The sequence below is a fragment of the Panthera tigris genome, chromosome A1 (assembly GCF_018350195.1).
Source record: "Panthera tigris isolate Pti1 chromosome A1, P.tigris_Pti1_mat1.1, whole genome shotgun sequence".
Classification (NCBI taxonomy): domain Eukaryota; kingdom Metazoa; phylum Chordata; class Mammalia; order Carnivora; family Felidae; genus Panthera; species Panthera tigris.
This window is the reverse complement of record NC_056660.1, coordinates 107,032,542-107,055,997: the sequence shown is the minus strand read 5'-3', so window position 1 is coordinate 107,055,997 and position 23,456 is coordinate 107,032,542. Positions and strand designations below refer to the sequence as shown.

At 35.6% G+C, this 23,456-nt stretch overlaps 1 long non-coding RNA gene and 1 pseudogene across 1 annotated transcript in view; both read right to left on the bottom strand.

The window, feature by feature from the left end:
* LOC122231274 overlaps positions 1-23,007 on the bottom strand; it is a 332,297-nt gene extending 309,290 nt beyond the window's left edge. Inside the window, exon 1 of the long non-coding RNA XR_006208464.1 lies at positions 22,955-23,007. This is a non-coding gene — a long non-coding RNA (uncharacterized LOC122231274). The remainder of the gene's footprint in view (positions 1-22,954) is intronic.
* On the bottom strand, positions 16,206-16,808 carry LOC102970724 (annotated as a pseudogene).
* Positions 23,008-23,456: the final 449 nt, after the last annotated feature.

The window sequence follows — 23,456 nt, the reverse complement described above, 5'->3', positions numbered from 1 at the left end:
TCAGAATCATAGGGGTGCCAGAAGAGGAAGAGAGAGAAATAGGGGTAGAAGGTAAAAAAAAGAAAAAAAATAAAAATAAAAAAATTTTTTAAAAATAAATAAAAAAATAAAAAAATGTACACAAATGCATGTTATTTTCATTTTGAGAAAATTACAATTAAAAATAATTTGAGAAAAAATATTTTATAAATTCATACAGATAATAAAGCTAATTTCTCAGTCAACAAATATTTAACAACTAAATTACTTCAATTATTTTAGTACCTTAGTACCCTTGTTTAGACAATAAATTATACAGTTGTCATTATAAAAGGGAAATGTCCTTGAGACTTTTAAGTTTGTTTATTTATTTGAGAAAGAGAGAGCATGTGTGCAAGTGAGCAGGAGAAGGGGCGAGAGGGACAGAGAATCCTAGGTAGGCTCCATGATTAGCATGGAGTTCTGGAGCCTGACATGAGGCTGGATCTCTCTAATCATGTGACCATGACCTCAGCTGAAATCAACAGTCAGACATTTAACCAATGTGGCCACCCAGGTACCCCTCCTTGAGACTTTTTATATATGACATTTGCTCTCTAAGAACATCAAAGTAAAATCTACAATTATGGATTACCTTTTTTGTTTCTTCTTTGGATACTTCTTCCTCCCTGGAATGGTAGCTCTCCATGGGAGCACAGACATTCTGTCTCCTTCACTACTTTAAGGTTGAGCATTTAGAATACTGCCAAAAGTAGTACAGGATGACTAACAAATTTTCAAATATGGTCTTTCATATGGTATAGGTTCATTTTTATCAGAATTAATAGGAATTTGCATTCCCCCTGTATCCACTTTTATGAAATTGTTTTTATTTGTGACCAGACAATCAGGGCAGTAAAATGAATTTTACCTTATATTTGTTGTTTATAACATTTTTAAAACTATTTTTGTATTACTAATTTATGATAGAAAAATACTTATAATACTCAAGAGTTTTAAAGGTTCAATATTAAAAGATTCTCTATTTTTAAACACAGCCAGAATTTCCCCTGGAATAACGGTGCTACAACTCTATGCCCTCAGAATTTATTGCAATGTTCAGTATAAAACACAAATGACCCCAAATGTAAGAGCATTTATGTCCAAATGAGGTCACATTAACTTAAGTGACATTCATTGTCACCACTACCATGCTTCCAAAGTACATAAAGGGGGATTTTTATCCCCACAATTAAAACATTATAAATACCTCATTATATAAACAGAACTTCTGGCCCTATCTCTTTCATGTAGGTTTTATTTAATTTTGTTTTACCGTGTTTTCTTTCCAAAAGGCCAATTCTTCAAGTTTTTCTCAGTCTGCCTAAATAATCAATGGTTCTGCATTAATGCATATTTACCATATCAGTCAGCAGTAATGGAAACTTATGAATTAATGATTTGCAAATCACAATGATTTTATGTTTTTAGTGGGTGGCAAGAAGCATGAGCAATCAAAGATCACCTAACTCTTTTCTAAGCATTGAGATTTTTTTTGAAGATACATTTCAGTCCCTCCAAGTAGTGAATCATGAGGCTGAATTCCAATAAAAAAAAAAAAAAAAAAGGTTAGAGAGGGAGGGAGCCAAAACATAAGAGACTCTTAAAAACTGAGAACAAACTGAGGGTTGATGGTGCGGGCTGGGAGGGACAGGAGGTTGGGTGATGGGTATTGAGGAAGGCGCCTGTTGGGATAAGCACTGGGTGTTGTACGGAAACCAATTTAACGATAAATTTCATATTAAAAATTAAAATAAAGTAAAATAAAATAAAGATAGAAATCCCCCTGTAAGTTGATACTAGCATTTGAATCTGCTTTCTTCCTGCAAACATGACGATTCCAGAAGAGGAGGCAAAGAGATTAAGAAAATGAGTAGTGCTTTTGATAGCCTACCAGGCCAGGAAGACAAAAAATAAGAAGCATATTATTATTAGTTTCCCTAAGAGGTTTTACTGTCCAGCAGATAATAGACTGACCTGTACATTTAACTCATCTCTTAAGAATATTTAATTATTTTGTAATACAACTATGTTTTTATATAAATCATATTAACTTTTCCCTTTTGAATATCATTAAGGAGTAGTAGATTCTCACAGACTCAATTTGTTCCAATTAGCAATAATTATTAGTCTTTTCAAGTCTTACTTTGTACCAATTTAGCTAATGGAAACACCATAAACTTGGCTTCTTCAAGGCTATGCTAGTATTTCAAAAGACCTTTGACTTCTTGCAATAAGATATTTCAAACACTTTTTATTTTTAACGTTTCCCTGGCCAGAGACATGAAATCATGTACTCTTCAAATAATACTTCTAATGTACAGTGAAATAGAGTCTAAAATATAAGTAGTAGGTATGAATATTATATTTTTTCCTCAATACCCATTACTGGTATTTACATTCTGTTGGTTCTCTTTAGTGACAATGCTGAAAAATACACTTTTACTAGAGTCATTAGTTCATACTCATATTTCCTAATGAACCTCAATTAATAAAACACTTAATTTTTTCCATTATAAAATTTTAAGTAATCTTTCTACATTATACCTTCTTGATTTTGACCATTCTCCCAAGCTTTAATTTTTCCCAATTTCCCCTACTAGAGTTTACACGGACCATACCTACACACACACAAATAACCTACTACATTAGATTCAGCTCAGGCTCAAACTATCACTACCAAAAGCACAGTAACAGAATATCTGTGAACAATTAACTGGGATGTGAACTTATTTTTACTAGTATGTCAAAACCACATTTGCTAAATTAATCATTATACAAAGTTTAGCCCCACTCAAAATTATGGATACCCATTGCCAATTATCACCTCTAATTTTGATCATTTCTCCAATAACATTTTCTTCATGTCCCTAGCTTAAAGAATTTAGAGTCATTTCTTACTTCTGGTCAAATAAAATTTACTTACTTCAGAAAATATTTAATTATAAATTAATTTTATCTTGATCAAACGGTTACAGATACTTACTAATATAATAAGATGAGAGTAAGAATGGAACTTCCTCTTCTAATAATCACAAGTAAGGTAATTCAAACCAATAGTCCCAGAGAGAATAACTAGTAACTGGACAAAATATTAAAAGTATCTGCTGAAGGCACTGGAGACCCAACAAGGCACTAAAAATTTTGAAACCCAGACCCAAAAGAAGGCAGTGAGGGGAGTCCAGCATTTGGAGCTACATTTCTCCAAATGCTACTTGCTAAATTGAGAAGAGGTTGAGAAGCTGAAAAGCTGAGGTATGATTTTGACAACCGCATGCTAGTGGAACAAAATTAGAGTCAGAACGTAAGAAGAGGCACCTCACATGTCTCCACTCTCTGTGCTGAGGTCATTTAACATGGGAATAAGCATAAATGTGGAAACATACTAGCTCTATGACTTTGACTTGCTTGAGCTACCTGTTGGAAGCAAATACATTCCTCTGAAGGAAGAACATCATCCAAAACTTAAAATTATTTCTACATTTTGTTTTCATACTACATGTATGACTGCCTTTCAAAATTAAAGTGGACTATGAGGAATAAAACAACATAAATATAAAAGAAGAGAAACAACAGACAATAAAAATGAATGCTCATGGAATACAGATAATGAAGGCACAAAGCCTATAATTAAAATAAATGTAGTTACAATGTTCAAGGAGATAAGATGAAAATAAAATAAGGCTTACAGGAGAAAACTGGAAAAGAAAGTCTAAATTCTAGAACTGAAAAATACAATCTCAAAAGTAATAACTCTAAAAATGGATTTAATAGCATATTATAAAAATAATTATTCACTTACTGGAAATAATCAACAGAAATTTTCTAGCAATATGGAAAGATTTTTTAAAAAGAAAAGAAAAAAAAGTAAAGAAAAACACAGAAGAAAGAGTAAAAGACCCAGGGGACAGAAAGAAAATTTGCAATATATGTATGTGTGTAATTGGAATGGCAGAGAAAAAGGGATAGAAGATAGGTAGGAACAAGACTGGAAAAGAAATGGTGGAGAAATTTCGAAACTGAAGGAAAAAAATCAAGCCATAGCTGCAGAGCACCCAACAAGTTAAATCAAAATAAAAACATATGATTTCTACTTCTATCCAGATTCACCAAAAAATAAGAAACAAGTTAAAACTGAAACACAATATACAAAAGAATGGTTTTCAATATATAACACATCAGGAAATGAAAGACAGTAATTCCTGAAAGGAAGGAAATAAATGAGCTGAGGCCTACAACTGCCAGAATTTACATCCTGGATAAAGAATCCAGTTCATGTACAAAGAGTGGGAAGCCAATAGTGCCTTGGTTCCCTGAGGTGAGGTAACAGAGGTGTGAGTCCTACAAAGCTATGACATATACAGTAGAATTCCAGAGACAAGAGGGCTACACCAACAGAAACTCTGGAAACCTACAGAGGTTTCAAGTCTTCAGTTGAGGACTCATTAGCACAGGTGTACGAGGACACTATATGAACAAAGAGAAAGCATCATGGGGAAAAAAAGGAGAGGAAACAAACAGCAATGGTCTTGCTTCAGCCAAAGTGATAAATCTCAATTACAAAAATATAGCACAAAACATGCAGCACCAAAAAAGTTAAAATTCACAATGCCTACCATTCAACAAGAAATTACTGGCAAAAAAAAAAAAAAAAACAAGGAAGAAGGAAAATATGGTACATAAGAAGGAGAAAAATAAATCAAGAGAAAGTGACAGAGTAATAACAAAGATAATAAAACTAGTAGACAGGAACATTAAAACAGGTTTATAGCTGTACTTTATAACTTAAAAAAAACCATAGGAAATAATGACTTATTAAAAAGAGATGAGAGATATGCATTCTTTAAAAAGGCCCAAATTGTACTTTTAGAGATGAAAATAATAATATCAAAGATAAAACACACACACACACACACACACACACACACACACACAAACACACACACACACAGGCTATGATTAATAGCAAATTGGACACTGCTGCCAAAAAGATTAGTGAACTTAAAAACTAAAAAAAAACTGTACAAAATAAAATAGAAAAATAAAAGTACACGAACAGTGTGTGAGTGAGCTGTTGGACAACTTTGAATTGCCTAATATATATGTGCCCATAGTTCATTAAGAAAAAGTAGAAAGAGAAGGAAAAAACCATGTACCTGAACAAATAATGCTTGAAAATTTCAATCTCAATTAAAACTACCAACCACACAGACCCAAAAAGCTTAAATCACCAGAAGCAAAAGAACAAAAACTACATCAAAGAACATCTAAATTAAACTGCTTAAAACTAGAGGTAAATAAATAATCTTACAATTAACCAGAGGGAAAATACACAGTATATACACATGACAAGAAATAGAGATGACAGCATACTGCTCATTGGAAGTAAGGCAAGCCAGAAGACAAGAGAATAACATCTTAAAGGACTGAGGTGGGACGGGGGAATACTTGTCACTCTAGATTTATATTTCCAGCAAATATTTTTAAAAGATAAGAAAAAAGTGAGGTTTTTTTAATCACACAAAATCTCAAAGAATTATCACAAGAAGACTTGTAATTAAAGAAATGTTTAAAGATGTCCTTAGAGCCGAAGGAAAATGATAACCAAATGAAAATATGAATTTACACAAAGAGAAAATGCCAGAAATAACTCAATGGGTACCAATAAAATATATTCTTATTATTTACATATTTTTGAAAGATTCCGGACCGCTTAATGTAAAAGGAATAACAATGCACTGAGGGAATTAGAACACATGGAGAAGAAAAATATATGACAATGAAGGTACAAAAGTCAGGCAAGGAGAGATGGATATATTCAGTTTTAAGGACCATGCATCATAAATGAGGTGGCATAACATCTATTTGATGGCTGATTGTGATATATCAATGATGGATAATATATAACCCCAAAACAACTATAAGCATAATACCAAAAAAAGTTATAGCTAATAAAATAACAAAGAAGAGAAACAAAATACTAATAAAATTAATTCAAAGAAGGCAGAGAAGAACAGAAATAACAGCATGATAGTAGATTAGTAGCATGCTAGATTTTAACTTAACCATATTAATAATCACATGAAATATAACTAATCTAATCATTCCCATCAAAAAGCAAGGACTATCAGGGAATGGGAGGCTGGGAAGATGGTTGAGTAAGAGGACCCTAACTTCACCTGGTCCCACAGATATAACTAGATAACATTCATATCAGTATAAATAGCCCAGAATACTACATGAAAACTGACAGAACTCCACAACTAAAGGTAGAGAAGAGGACACATCAAAGACAGTAGGAAGGGCAGACATGCAGTGGTAAGCTAAAGGGACCACAGTATCCACACAAGGGAGGGACCTGTAGGCACAGATAAGTGAGAGAAACAGACTATCACACCAAGCAGCCCACACAGGGAAGATGAATCCCCCTAACATTTGGCTAAGAAAGCAAGAGGTGCCAAATTTCATGAGTTCTTACAACCAATGGGACTTAAAGCCTGGAATTTCAAAAAAAAACCAGCTTGGTTCTGGGAGGGTCCCAAGGGAGATGGGAAGTTGAGTGACTGCCCTTAAAGAGAAAGCACAACAAACAATCTGCAGAAATATAGTGTACAACCAGCAATTTGAAAAATGCCTGGAACACATGGGAATTATTTACTCATCTCACAGAGTGCCTGGAGGGTCAGGATTCACAGGAAGACTCCTCCAGTAACAAAGGAGCTGGCAGTCACCATTTCCCTCCCTTGACTCGCAGCATAAATTCAGAGCCACCTGTGGGAAGCAGCACAGCACCCACACACACTACCTAACTTGCTTACACCAAGCCCTGTCACCCATGAACTTCTGGGGATCTTCCATTTCTAGTCACATTTGCCTTGGTCCTGGTAATGCTGGTCCACTCCACCAGAGGACTGACACAAACCTTGCCAATACAATGTCTCTCCACCTGTACATTTCACCTGCCTTGGTCTGTTGCCAGCAGGGAGCCCTGTTGAACCCCACCCACACCTTGTTAAAACTGTGCACCCCACCCAGGCACACACTGTGGATGGGCCGAAGCACCCCTGGTCCAAGTGGCAGGAGGGGAAGGTCTTATTTTATAAGCAGACTGGTGCATACCTTATTAAAACTATGTAAACAATCCCAGCCAGGGATCAAACACTGCTCACAATAAGCAAAGAGAGCCACTGCAGATGAGTGGACTGAAAGAAAAATCAGCCAGAACATAACAGCAGGGCACATACAACTTACATAGGAAAAAACCTGAAGCACCAGGTTCTGGTGAACAGGGGACATGGCACTGCAGTGTACCACAAGAACTCTTCTTCATAAGGTTATTATTATAATGAGCAGGAGAAATAGATGAATTTCCAAACACACAGAACCAGATGCAGAGAATTAGATGAAATGAGGAGAGGAATATGTCCTCAGTGAAAATACAGGACAAAGCCACAACAGGAGATCTAAAAGAAATGGATATAAATATTACGTCTGATAGAGAATTTAAAATAATGATCATAAATATACTCCCTGGACTTGAGAGATGAGTGGAAGACATCAGTGAGACCCTGAACAAGGAGATTAAAAAAGAACCAATCAGAGATGAAGGATACAATAAATGAAAGTAAAAATACACTAGATAGAATATATAGCAGGTTGGATGAAGCAGAGGAATGAGTAAGTGACCTGGAGGACAGACTAATGGAAAGTAATCAAGCTGAGCAGGTAGTACAAAAGAAAAAATAGATACACAATAAGAATAGACTTAGGTAACTCAGTGACTCATCAAGCATATTAATATTCCCATTATAGGAATCTTAGAAGAAAAACAGAGAAAAAGTGGGCAGAAAATTTATTTGAAGAAATAATAGCCAAAAACTTCAGTAATCTGAAGAAGGAAACAGATATCCAGATCCAGGAAGCACAGGATCCGCCAACAAAATCAACCCAAGGAGCTTCACACAAAGACACATAGTAATTAAAATGGCAAAAAGCAATGATAGAGAATTTTAAAAACAACAAGGTGAAAGAAGACAGTTACATACAAGAGAAACCCCAAAAGGAAACCCCATAAGTAGATTTTTCAACAGAAACTTTGCAGACTAAAAGGAAGAGACATGATAGATTCAAAGTGCTGAAAGGAAAAAAAAAGTGCAGTCATAAATACTCTACCCAGCAAAGCTATCATTCAGAAGAAAAGGAGAGTTAAAGAGTTTCCAGGACAAACAAAAGCTAAAGGAGTTTATGACTATTAAATTAGCCCTACAGGAAATGCTGGAGGGGATTCTTTGTGTAGAAATGAAACACTGTAAAGTAGAGTAACAAAAGTAGGAAACATAAAAGCAGTAAAAAGAAGTATATCTGTAAAAATCAGTCAAGGGACTCACAGAATAAAATATGTAAACTAGGACACCATATACCTAAAATGTTGGGGTGGGAGGGAAGGTGGTAAGAGGAGTAAAGAATGGGTTCAAACTTAAGTGACCATCCTTAACAAAGACTACTATATGCAGTTGTTATGTACAAACCTAATGGTAACTACAAATTAAAGAACCAGTAATGGATACACAAAAGATGAATAATAAAGAACCAAAGTATATCACTAAAGAAAGCCAGCACACCATAAGAAAAGGTCACAGAAGAACTACAAAAACAACTACAAAACCAGTAACAAAAAGGTAATAAATACCTATCAATAATTAATTTTCATGTAAATGAACCAAATGCTCCAATCAAAAGATGTAGGGTGACAGAATGGTTAAGAAAACAAGACCTATCTATATGCTGCCTATGACAGACTCATTTCAAACCTAAAGACACATGCAGACTGACAATGAAGAGATGGAGAAACACTTACCATGCAAGTGAATGTCAAAAGAAAGCCAGGGTAGCAATACTTATATTGGAAAAAATAGACCTTAAAACAAAGACTGTAACAAGAGACAAAAAAAGAACAACAAATAATAATAAAGGGGATAATCTAACAAGAAGATGTAATGTGTGAATATTTATGCACCCAACACAGAAGCAAGATAGTAATACAATAATATCACAGGACTTTAATACCCCACTTCCATAAATTAACAGGTCACACAAACAGGAAATCAACATGGAAAGAGTGACTTTGAATACCACATTAGACCAGATAGATTTAACAGATATATTCAGAACATTTTATCCTAAAACACCAGAATACACATTCTTTTCTCTTAAAAATTTTTTAAAATGTTTATTTATTTTTGAGAGACAGAGAAAGAGAGAGAGAGAGAGAGAGAGAGAGAGAGAGAGAGAGAGACCACAAGGGGAAGAGAGAGAGGGAGACACAGAATCGGAAGCAGGCTTCAGGCTCTGAGCTGTCAGCACAGAGCCCAACACAGGGCTTGAACCCACAGACCATGAGATCATGACCTGAGCCAAAGTTGGACGCTTAAGTGACTAAGCCACTCAGGCACTGCCACATTCTTTCCAATGTTCAATGGAAGGTTCCAATGGAACCTTCTCCATAAAAGATCATGTATAAGGTCACAAAACAAGTCTCAAAAAAGTCATAAAGATCAAAGTCATATAATAGATCTTTTCAGACCACAACACTATGAAAGTAGAAATCAACCACAAGAAAAATTCTGAAAAGAACACAGATACATGAAGGTTAAATAACATGCTATTTGGGACAATTGGGAGGTTCATTCAGTTAGGCATCTGACTCTTGATCTCAGCTTAGGTCTTGATCTCAGAGTTGTAAGTTCAAGCCTCATGTTGGGCTACAAGTAAAGAGCCTACTAAACAAATAAATAAATGTCACTAAACAATAAATGGGTCAAGCAAGAAAGCAAAGAATATCAAAAATTACGTGGAGAAAAATGAAAATGAAAACACAACATTACAAAATCTTTGGGATGAGGCAATTCTAAGAGGGAAGTTTATACAAATACAGCCCTATCTCAAAAAGCAAGAAAATGTCAAACAACCTAACCTTACACCTTAAGGAACTAAAAAAAGAACCAACAAACACAAAACCAGTAGAAAGAAGGAAATAATAAAGATTAGAGCAGAAATAAATGATCTAGAAACTAAAAAAACAATAGAACAGATCAATGAAACCAAGAGCTGGTTCTTTGAAAAGATCAACAAAATTGATAAACCTCTAACCAGATTTATCAAAATAAAATAAAATAAATGACACCACAGAAATACAAATGATTGTAAGAAAATATTATGAAAAATTATATGCCAACAAGCTGGACAACCTAGAAGAAATTGATACATTCCTGGAACAGGGAGAAAGAAAATTTGAACAGATGGATTAACAGCAAGAAAATTCGATTAGTAATAAAAAAAACTCCCAACAAACAGAAGTCCAGGACCAGACAGCTTCGTAGGTACATTCTACCAAACATCTAAACAGGAATTAATGTCTATTCTTCTCAAATTATTCTAAAGACTAGAAGAGAAAGGAAAACTTCCAAATTCATCTTATGAGGACAGCATTACCCTGATACCAAAGTGAGATAAAAACTCAAAAAAAAAGAGAACTACAAGCCAATATCCCTGATGAACACAGATGCAAAATCCACAATATATTAGAAAACTAAATCATACAGTACATGAAAAGAATCATTCACCATGATCAAATGGGATTTATTCCAGTGATACAAAGGTGATTTAATACTTGCAAATCAATTGACATGATATGTCACATCAATAAGAGAAAAATAAAAACCATATGATCACTTCAATAAATGCAGAAATGTATTTGACACAGTACAACATCTATTCATGATAAAAACCATCAATAAAGTAGGTGTACAGGGAACATAGCTCAACATAATAAAGGCCACTTATGAAAAACTCACAGCTAATATCATACTCAATGGTGAAAAACTGAGAGCTTTTCCCCTAAAACTGGGAACACAATAAGGATGCCCATTCTTACCACTTTTCTTCAACATAGTACTGGAAATTCTAGCACTGCAATCAGATACCTAACTAAATAAATAAATGGCATCCAAGTTGTTAGGGAAGAAGTAAAACTTTCACTATATGTAGATGACATGATACTATATAGAGAAAATCTAAACTGCACCATAAACTTCTAGAACCAATAAATAAATTCAGTAAAGTAATAAGATACAAAATCAATGTAGAGAAATCTGTTGCATTTCTATATATTAATAATGAAGCACTAGAAAGAGAAATTAAGAAATCAATCTCATTTACAACTGCACCACAAATAATAAAATAGCTAGAAATAAACTTAATCAAAGTAATGAAAGATCTGTATTCTGTAAACTATGAAAACACTGATGAAAAAAATTCAAGACAATCACAAAGAAATAGACATTCCATGTTCATGGTTGGGAAGAATAGGTAGTGTTAAAATGTCTACACTACCCAAAGCAATGTACACATTTCATGCAATCCCTATCAAAATACCAATAGTATTTTTCACAAAACTAGAACAAACAATCCTAAAATTTATATGAAACCACAAAACCAAGGAGAGTCAAAGCAATCTTGAAAAAGGAAAACAAAACTGGTGGTATCACAATTCCAGACTTCAAGTTATATTACAAAGCTGTAGTAACCAAAGCAGTATGGTAATGGCACAAAAATAGACATGCAAATCAATGGAACAGAAGTGAAAACCCAGAAATGAACCCACAATTATATGGTCAATTCATCTTCAACCAAAGAGGCAAGAATATGCAATGGGAAAAATACAGTGTCTTCAACAAATGATGCTGGGAAAACCAGACCTCTTCATGCAATAAAATGAAACTAGACCACTTTCTCACTCCATACACAAAAATAAACTCAAAATAGATTAAGGTCCTAAATGTGATATCTGAAACCATAAAAAAAACCCTAGAAGAAAGCACAGCCAGTAATTTCTCTGACATTGCTGTAAGAATATCTTTCTAAGTGGGTGATGGGCACTGAGGAGGGCACCTGTTGGGATGAGCACTGGGTGTTGTATGGAAACCAATTTGACAATAAATTTCATACAAAAAAAGGGAGTATCTTTCTAGTTATATCTCCAGAGGCAAAGGACACAAAAGCAAAAGTAAACTATTGGGACTATATCAAAATAAAAAGCTTGTGCACAGCAAAGGTAACAACCAACAAAACTAAGACAACCTATGTAATAGGAGAAGACATTTGCAAACAACATACCCAACATATGTAAAGAAATTATACAACTCAATGCCCAAAAAGCAAATAATCTGATTTAAAAATGGGCAGAAGACATGAACAGACATTTCTCCAAAGAAGACATCCAGATGGCCAATAGACACAAGATGCTTATGATGTTGATGCTCAACATAACTCATTGTCAGGGAAAGCAAATCAAAACTGTAGTGAGATACCACCTCACATCTGTCAGAAGGGCTAAAATCAAAAACACAAGACACAGTAATTGTTGATGAGGATGTGGAGAAACAGGAACCCTCATGCACTGTTGATAACAATGCAAACTGGTGTAACTACTCTGGTAAACAGTTTGGAGGTTCCTCAAAAAATTAGAAACAGAACTACCCTATGATCCAGTAATCATACTACTGGGTATTTACCCAAAGAATATGAAAACACTAATTCAAAGGGATACAAGCAGCTCTGTATTTACTGCAGCATTATTTAAGATAGCCAAACTATGAAGGCAGTCCAAGTGTCAATCCAAAGTTGAATGGCTAAAAAAGATGTGGTTTATATATATAAGGTAATATTATTCACCCATAAAAAAGAATGAAGTCTCGTCACTTGCAACAACATGGATGGTTCTAGAGAGTATAAAGCTAAGTGAAATAGGCCAGTTAGAGAAAGACACCTCCTATATGATGTCACTCAAATATGGAATTTAAGAAAAGAAACAAGTGAACAAAGGGAAAAAAGAGCGAGAGATAAGGCAAAAAACAGACTCAACTATAGAGAACAAGCAGATGGGGGAATGGGTGAGATAGTTGAAAGGGATTGAGTACTCTTATCTTACTGAGCACTGAATAAATATATGGATCTGTTTAATCTGTTTAATCACTGTACCGTATACCTGAAACTAATATAACACTGTATATTAACTACACTGGAATTATAATTTTAAAAATGGAATAAAAGATTAAAGGGAAAAAATGGGGGGGGGGGAAGCAAGGATTGTCAGATTGGATGAAAAGATGACACTCAACTATATGCTGCCCAAGAAATACTCTTTAAATATAATACCACAAAGAAAATCAATGGTAAAATATATTTAATGTTGGGGCACCTGGGTGGCTCAGTTGATTAAATATGCGACTATTAATTTCAGCTCAGGTCATGATCCCACAGTTCATGAGTTCAAGCCCTGCATCGGGCTCTGTGCTTATGGCTCCTGATTGTCTGTCTCCCTCTTTCTCTCTCTCTCTGCCCTTCCCCCTGCACATGTGTGCTTTCTCTCTCTTACTCTCTCTCAAAAATAAACATTTTAAAAAAGATATTTAATGTTAAGCTAGCAGTAATCACAGATTAGAGTCTACGCTCAAAGTAGATTACAGAGCAAAATATTATCTGGGTAAAAGAAGGTCATTTTATAATGATAAAGGGGTTGCTTTATCAAGAGGAAATAATTTTAAACATTTATGCATCTGATAACAGAGCTTTAAAACACATGAAGCAGAAATTGATAAAAATGCAGGGAGAAATCGACAAATACATATTTAGATGTCAGAGATTTTAACAGTCCACTTTCAATGATTAATGGAACAGAAAATCAGGAAGGGTGAGGGGCGTGTGGGTGGCTCAGTGGGTTAGGCATGTGACTTCAGCTCAGGTCGTGATCTGACAGTCCATCAGTTTGAGCCCCACATTGGGCTCTGTGCTGACAGCTCAAACCCTGGAGCCTGGTTTGGATTCATTCATATTCTCTCTCTCTCTCTCTCTCTATCTCTCCCCCTCCCCTGCTCACACTCTGTCTCTGTTTCTGTCTCTCTCTCAAAAATAAATAAACAAACAAACAAAAGAATATCAGGAAGGGTGAATATTCCCCCAACAACAAAAGAATACAGTTTGCATTTAACTATACATGGAATATTTACCAGTTAAACTATAGCCAAGTCTCAATCAATTTTAAGTAATTCAAGTCATACAAAGTATGGTCACTGACAAAAATGGATTTAATTTCAATAACAGAAGGATATCTCTAAACATTCAGAAACTAAGAAAACTTAGTTCTCAATAATCCATGGATCAAAGAAGGTATTACAAGTGAAATGAGAAACTATCTTTAATGAAAAGAGAACAGGGAACACATCAAAATTTGTGTAATGGAACTAAAGCAGGATTTAGAGGGAAATTTATAGTATAAAATATCTATTTGTATATAAAGAGATACTAAAACTATGGCTTCAGCTTCTACCTTAATAAACAAAAACAAACCCAAAAAAGAAGTGTAAATGAAATCCAAAATAAGCATACAAAAAGGAAAGGATAAACATCAGACCAGAAATCAGTAACATAGAAAACACAATCAATAAGGAAAATAAGTGAAGACAAAAGTTGTTTGTCTTAAAGAACAATTGATATGTAATTGATAAGCTGCCATACCTAAAATGCACATTCTGACATACAATGCCACTGCTAGGAATTTTCCTATATAATATAATACTCATGAATTTTTACCAAAATTTATATACTCATTTTAGCATGAAACATTATAGCAAAAACTTATAAGCAACCAAAGTAACTATATCTAGTATAATTACTGAGATGTCTAGATATATTCTGACACTTTGTTTATAATATGATTTATTTTTTCTTGTTTTCACTGACCTTCCCTAGCTGTTGGTCATGCTGATAAGGTTTTCTTAACTCTTCTTTGCTACCTGGAAATTATAAATTCTATTTCTAAACTTTTGCCGATTACTTTTGAATTTTCAGTAAACTTACGTAAGCATACTTTTTCATCACTGTGGTCAAACATGAATCTCCCAACTAAAAAAGACAAGATCTTCAGCACCTTTAAATATAACATGTTACACATCTCAACCTAACTTATTAAACACTAACCTCTGGGTTACCTCTTACTTAAAACTATTAATTCCTGGTATTCCCATCTCAATAGATACGACCACTATCTACCCTGTTGCTCAAACCAAAAATCTAAGAATCAGCCCACTACGTGGGTCCAAGACACCATCACTCTTGTCCAGACTACTGTCACAAACCAGTCATTGGTCTCCCTTCTTTTACACTGCCCTTATTTAATTCAATTTCCACATAGCTGATATACTGGTCTTGTAAAAAAATAAAAACCAGATGATGCCACCTTCTGGGTAAAACCTTCAATGGAAACTCACTGATAAGAAATATAATCCAGACTCTACATTGTTCCACAGGGCATTTCTTGATATGTACACTACCTGGCCTTACATCATTCATGCCCTTTCTCATTATGCTCCAGTCACACTGACCTCATTTAAATTTCTTAAAGACCACTTCCTTCACCCTTCCCATATAAACAGGCCCCATTGCTTACTATTCCTCTCCTTGGAATGCTCTGCTTTCTAACTTTTCATGTTTGGTCATTTTCTTCAGATTTCAACTTAAGACCTCACATCGCCACAGACTCTTTTGATCACCCCACATAAAAGTGATTTCCGTTGCTCTTCAGCGTCTCACCTGAATTTTAATCTTTTCCAGACTTTATCATAATATGTAAATTTCTTTGTTTGCTTATTTACCATTTGTGTCCTCTAAATTTTAACTTTATTTTTTTTATTGGTGTGTGTGTGTGTGTGTGTGTGTGTGTGTGTGTGTGTGTGTGTTTAAGTGAAGGTCCCTTACTGGTCCTGCCTCCATCAGTGGCGAAGACCAGGGGCAAAAGGGAAGGGAACCAGTGGCACAAGGAGGGTTCATCTCCACAACATTCCTTTTATACACAGGACTAAACAGACAAACACAGTCACTATTGCTGTTAAAAGTTGGCAGCATGGGAAAAGGAGGGTACAGGTGGGGAACTGGGGTATCGTTAAAAAAAATACAGCCCCCCCAAAAACTGGGGTGCCTGGGGGGGGGGGAACTTGGTCTGCTTCAACCCAAGAGGAATGAGAAGATTAAAAGCAGTTTGGGAAGTCCAGAACTGTCAGGGATGGAGGTAGGAGGAAGGTCCAGGGGGTGAGGAGGCTGTTTGGCAACTGGGGTGAAGGGATTGTCCTTCCCCTGCTGGGATGCCCCCAGCCCCTCGGGTCTGGCAGGAAGGGGGCAGACTGCAACCCCACAGGCAGGTCTGGGGCTGCCAGATGCTCCAGGCAGGGGGCTAGAGGGGGCTCACAAAGGCTTGCCCTCCAGGGAGATGATGGCGCTGCCCCCAGTTTCTCGTCCAAGGTGCAGCGGTCCTTGACCTCCTCATAGCAGTTTGCTTGTAATTCATGCTTGATCCCCGTCAGCTTCTTCTTGATGGCGTCCTTGGAGCTGGCATAAATCATTTTGCTCTTAAGGGGTGCACATTCAGGTGTCCAGAAGATAAACACCAGGTCCTCCTTCTGCTCTCCTTGGTCTCGTAGGTGGCATCATAGAGGGCATAGTGGCAGTCCTTGTCTGGCAGCATCCTGACAAAGGTGGCGTAGGGGTCGTCTACAGTCTGGCCCACATCACCCACCAGGATCTACTTGCTCTCCTCCAGGATGATGTTTTTCTTGTCCTCGCTCAGGCAGAAGGGTCCCGCCTTCTTGCGCTTCTTTACCTCCTCTGGTGTTGAGGACTTACGAACCTTCATGTCATTGAACACTTTGATGACACCATCAGAGACCGCCACACCAGAGGCCTGCCAGCCGAGGGAGGGTGAGGGAGGGTGAGCAGAGGCAGTAACAGCCCTTGGGTGGGGTGCGCGCGCCAAGACTGCTGGCGCACTTTTCCTTCCCCGCCTCTGTGGCCCAGTTCCGATGCTGCATGCTCCCATTGAAGGAGCGCCCCCGTGAACCGACTTGCCTTGGTGCCCCCACCCCTCTGCCCCACTGCTGCGCCTACATTTTAACTCTTTGATGACAAGCACCTTGTTTGGTTTGCTCATGTCTGAGTATCTCATGCCTAGATCAGTGCTTGTCGTATCATATGGACTCAAAAATGTTTTAGCTGAATCAAATGATTTAAAAAGAGACATTTATAATAACTGACATAGGTACGTTACTTGAATTGCTTAAATAACTGTGAAACTAATTTCCCCACCAGGCTTCTTTATAATGAAAGGGATGAATATTGACTCTGTATAAGTGGAACTTTTTTTGAGATAAATAGATGGAGAGTAGGCATTCAAGATGGGGCCTCTAAGATAGCTAACGCAATGGATGACTTATACTGGGAAGAACACCAAATGCATCTGCCTTTTCTTACTATTTTCTCTATTTTCATTTTGGTATTACCTTAGGCTGTGACTTGTTTTCTTCTATCCCATATGCCTAGTGAGGTGAATACCCACTTTGCTTAGTTTACTGTATCACCTGGGCTTGAGATTACCAAAACCAGACAAAGACAGTGGAAGAAAAGAAAGCTACAGGTGAATATCCCAGATGAATAAAGACGCAAAAACTCACAACAAAATTAATCAAAATGAACTCAACAACATATTAAAAGGATCATACACCATGGACAAGTGGGATTTATCTGGGATGCAAAATCCACAAATCAATAATGTGGTATATCACATTAATAAAATGAAAGCTAAAAATCACATGTTCACCTCAATAGATGCAGAAAAAGCAGTTGACAAAATACAACTTCCTTTCATAATAAAAAGTGTCAACAAATTGGGTAGAGATGGAACATAACTCAACATAATAAAAGTCCTATACCACAAACCCACAGCTAACATCATAGTCAACAGTGAAACAGTGAAAGTTTTCCTCTAAGACTATGAATACCACACCACTCTCATTCACCAAAGTACTAGAAGTCCTAGTTAACAGCAATTAAGGCAAGGCAAAGGAATAAATTATATCTAAATCTTAAAGGAAGAAGTTAAATTATTGTGTGTGTATATGTTTCTACATACAGAGAATCATAAAGCTTGAGTCAAATTTCCCATTCTGAGAGTTTCTGAGAATGTAAATGGCATGTCCTACCCAATACCTGACAGGAAGGTCTGTGATCACCTACATTCTCCCCTTAACTCCACATTTGGAATTTCTAGCAGGAAAACCAATCCTCATCTCGGCAGGAGGTATGTGCATTGTGTACATGGTCTCCAGTGACTTTGTTTTAAATTTACCTATCAATCCCAAACCATGTTTTTACTGTTAACTGAAGGTTCCTCAAAAAACAACTATTCCTGTTAGCTTTTTTTTTTTCTAGTTACTCTTTGTTATTTCAAAAGGAATTTGGAAACAGGGAGAAATGGTAATGCCACATTTTCAATGTGCCATCTCAATCAGATAATCATTAAGTACAATTTTGAGTAACTCCAACTGTACATTTAAAAGAAAACTGGCCATGGATGATGGGTTCAGGAAAAGACCATCACAATATTTAGTTGTCTGAAGAACAGTTGGTGAAATCAGTTTAATTTGTGATGCTCTACAGGAAGTAAAAATGAAGTTATGCCAATAAAAGGGACTATAAAAGTATGGTACCAAATTTCTAACTTAGACTAAAACTTGGATGAATATTTCCCTACATTTACATTGAACTCTTCGAGAATGGAATGCATGGCTTATTCATTTCTCTATTCCCAATGTATGCACAGGATTTTCTACATATTCAGGCAATGTTTATTCAATAACTGAAAATAAAGCCTAACATTCTAACATTTGCACTGAATTTTAAGCAGCAGGGGCACAATTTTATTTACATTTTTGGCAGTGGCTCAACATTTCTATCAGTTTGGAGGCCCTTCCAATTAATACTTTTTTTTTTTTTTTTTTTTTTTTAGAGAGAGAGAGTGCATGAGCAGGAGAGAGGGGCAAAAGAAAGAGAGAGAAAACCCTAAGCAAGCTCCATGCCCAGCACAGAGCCTGATGTGGGGTCCCATCCTATAACCCTGGGATAATGACCTGAGCTAAAATCAAGAGTCAGATGCTCAACCTCCCAGGCACCCCTATAACTTATAATTTTTAAGTCACATTCGTTTACCTTGTGCTTCCCTGATAATTATAAATGAGTGTAACAAGAAGTGAAGGAGCATGAAGCCCAGGAAAATACTGTTCCTGCTAGAAGAACAAATCTGTCATCATGTACCAACTTTCAAAAACAAATAAAAGCATGATTTTATTGGGTGAATATATAAGAATCCAAAAAAATCTGAAAAACATTGCTCTGCTGACTAATGGTCAAAATTTTTTTGTAGAAATTTCCAAAACAAGTTTGTGAGAAAGTGTTACCCTTTCTGTCCCTTTTTTGGCTTGTGTTTGATTTTAGTTATTTTAATCAGTGTTTTTTCCAAGACTAAAGATGTTCTTTTCTAGTCTCCCCATGCTACATCAAATTAATTTGAATATCCTCTGAGACATCTAAATAGCAACAACAATAAATATTCATCATGTGGACTTAATAATGGCATCTTGAAATGTCCTTTTTTCTTTTCTTTCTTTCTTTTTTTTAACCACAAAGGATTACCATCCAATATGGTATTAAAAACAAAAGAGGGCCATGGATAGATTTTATATCACACTGACAGGAGAAAAAGCAGAACTGTGTGAACACCCTGGCGATAAGCGCTGAATAACTCACCTGCAAAGCTTCAAGGTTTATCAAGTATACTGGGAACAAGAGAACTGGGTTTATGATGACTCAAGTGAAATGAACTAACTAATTACGGATTGACTGGATAAATGAGTGTCTACGAAATGCTAATGTGCAATGCAATAAAATTTCAAACGAGATAGCTTTCTATTGGTGCCAAATATTTATCAGACTTATAAAAGTGAACATTCTCAGTCAGATGTTAAATAGAGCAAATAAAGGCACTTTGCAGAATGATATTAAGTGATTTATGATTTATGGAAAAAGCTTTATCTTGAATCACATTCAGTTAGTAGACCTTGTTTATTTATTATTAGTGAGTGTAATAGAGAAGGAAATGAAAGAAAAAGGGGCAAGATGAATAAAATAACAGAGGACTGAAGTCACTGAGATTTTTTTTAAATGTGCTTTATTGGTTGGGTGGTGCTTGTTTTTGGCCTCTATTTTTGCCTTTCGTGTTTAAAATAAACTTTAAAAGCTAGAAAAATAACTAAATCTGCCAATTGTTGTGGTCACTTTTCTTTCTGCCACTTTTCTCATTAACATTTTCTTGGAAAAAGAAAAGACTCCAAGAATTGGTGACAGTAATTTTAGTTCCATGTGTTAAATTTATTTTATTGAACTGTTTGGAAATTTCACAATTTCAGGCTAGCTTGATATCAAAATTAATATATTTAAAATGTGTTTATCTCTACTAACCACCAAAAGATGTTTAATGCCTAATTTCCAAACAACTAGAATAAAGAGAAAAGAACAAAGAAAACTTAATGAGTTAGTAAAAGGCAGGAAAGATAGAAAAATTTTTTAAAAAACCCCAAACTTCAAAAAAATAATAATGTAGATCTTGACAAACCCAGAGTGTCTGTTAGTTAAATTGACTTTACAGACTATTTGGGGCACAATTTACATATTCTCTCCTTTATAAACTTTTCTTAAAACTCCATTAAATATTGAGATTAAAGGGTCCACTGGTTCTATTTTCCTGGCAAACAAAAGAGTTTCCATTTTGTCAAACATTTGGAAATCAAATGTTGGTATTTTTCTTATAATTTTTGTCAAGAAACATTTCCTAAGGGGTATCAAACTGGTTGCCACTGGAAGAGACTCAAAAAACACATTTCACCATTTGTTCTTCCTCCAGAGATCATTTCACTTTGCCACCTCTGTACCAATTGGTAATGAAAACACATCTGAACAAATTAAAACTAACAATCTGAACAACACCCACTGCCTTCGGAAGAGGCCAAAGAAATGTCACTGGTGCCACTAGTATAATTTGAATTTAGATGCAATTAGACTTTGACCCCTGTTTTATTAATGCTGAAATCTGATCTGTTTGCTACTATTTCTTGAAGATCCTTGTACTTCACCAGAATGTTTACTTCAAAGGCACCATAAAAATTCTTCTTATGAGAACACATGACTTTTCAGAGATTCTTCACTTAAGCAAAAGGACTTTCCTTGTCTCCTTGTCTCCTAATGCGTATGTGAGGGTGGTGGGGTGGGGCGTCTAATAAAGTTTCCTAAGATGGCTAAGGAGAAATCAAAATTTTAAAAATATGTTTAAGCAGGAGTATTCTATTAGTAATAGTAGGTGCATATTTTCTAGAAAGAGTTGAATGAAACAAAACAAAGCTAAAGTTAGACAAAGATCAAAATGGATGATTTTCTTTTTTGTCTTTTTTCTGTTTTGGGGAAAGAAAATAGAAAGATTTAACTATATATATTTGAATTTGTAGGAGTCCCACTTCATGTTTATTAAGAATTTATCCGGATGGACTTGACAGGCCCTGGGGCAATACTAGAAGCTGAATAAATAACAAGTATTATTATAATCTACTGTAAATTAGAAACAAGATTGGAAGTTAAGGTTAGTCAAATTAGTAAACTCAGGTTTCCCAGGGAAAAGTCTCAGAATACAGGTGACTGAGAAGTATAAAGGTGTAAGTCGAGAGTGTTCCTCCATAGACTGATGGACAAAACAGAGAATAGACTACTTATGAATGATGAAACTTAATATGACACATTCTAAGATGGAAAATACTCCTGGTGACCTAATCATGAAATTGATCACTGATGGTTTAGTTTTTATACAAATAACCAAGAATAAAAAATCCTAATATTAAATAGCATATCAATATAGGTACCTGCATTCACTAGTGACTACAGGGCACATCTTCCAAAAGCACCAAGGAACAAGTATATCAAGAAATGTGGTGGTGCCTGGGTGCCTCAGTCAGTTAAGCATCCGACTTCAGCTCAGGTCATGGTCTCATGGTTCATGAGTTTGAGGTCGAGCCCCTGCATCTATCCGGCTCTGTGCAGACAGCTCAGAGCCTGGAACCTACTTTGGATTCTGTATCTCCCTCTCTCTCTGCCCTCCTCCTCCCACGCTCAGTTGCTTGCTAATGCGTGTGCTGTCTCTTTCCCTCTCTCAAAAATAAATTAACATTACATTTTTTAAAAAAGAAACATAACGTTGTGGTATTTACCCTAATGAATTTAACTTTTAACATTTATTTATTTTTGAGAGAGAGAGAGCGCGCGCTCACACGAGCATGAGCAGAGAAGGGGGAAGGGCAGAAAGAGAGGGAGACACAGAATTTGAAGGAGGCACCAGGCTCAGAGCTATCAACACAGAACCCGACATGGGGCTCAAACCCATAAACCATGAGATCATGACCTGAGCTGAAGCAGGACACTTAACCAGTTGAGTCACCCAGGCACCCTCCAATGAATTTATCCTATCTATCTATCTATCTATCTATCTATCTATCTATCTATCTATCATTATTTATTTTTGTGTAATGAGAAAAAAATCTAAATATCAAAGAATGACCACATTACCCTTGCAGATATCCTAAAAGATATACTGTGTAGGAATTAAAGATGCTTATATTACACTTAAAGTAACATGAAAATCTTACACTGTTATAATGATAAACTAATAACACTTAGCACAAAAATTCGCATACAAAATTTGATTATGTAGGTAAACCACAGCCTATGCACAGATACACACCAAAATCATCACCAAAGTTTTTCCTTAGGAGCCGATGCCATCAATAATGTGTATTTCTCTTCTTTTTACTTTCCTCCAACTTGTAAATTATAAATCTTGCAGTACACTGCACTTTTATAAAATGTAAATTTTATTTAGCATCACCCAGGCTCTGCAAAAGTGTCCATTTCTTTCTCTTTCAAGATATTATTTATTTTCATTGCATTCACTTACCTCTCCTGATGAGCTGGAAATTCTTTTACAGCTCCTGCAGCTTTTCTTTCATTTGTTTCTTCTTTAGCCTGAATTTAAATGAACCAAACAATCAATTGACAAAAAAATGACAATAAAGAATAATAATTTTGTTTTTCTCACATCTGACAGATTAGATTTTTTTCTTTAATTAACTGATTTATTTGACAGTGTAATGCTTACCCCAAGAACTGTATTCTGTTTTTCCAATATATTCTTCAACCATGATACAATTAATGTTACTGCCCCCAAATATGATATCAGACGCAAAACAGTGTCATATATGTAAGCTGATGGAAAACTCTACAACACCCAAATTTAGTTTTTTAGGCTAGCAACAAGAGAAACCCAAAACAATTTATCCCACTAAGCCTGGAATTTAGTTTGTTCCTTTCTCTTAATTTCCTAAAGCATTCCATCACTTTTTAAAGCTTTGTTTAATTGTCTTCAGTTTTTACATAACTATTTTAATAGAGAGTTTTTC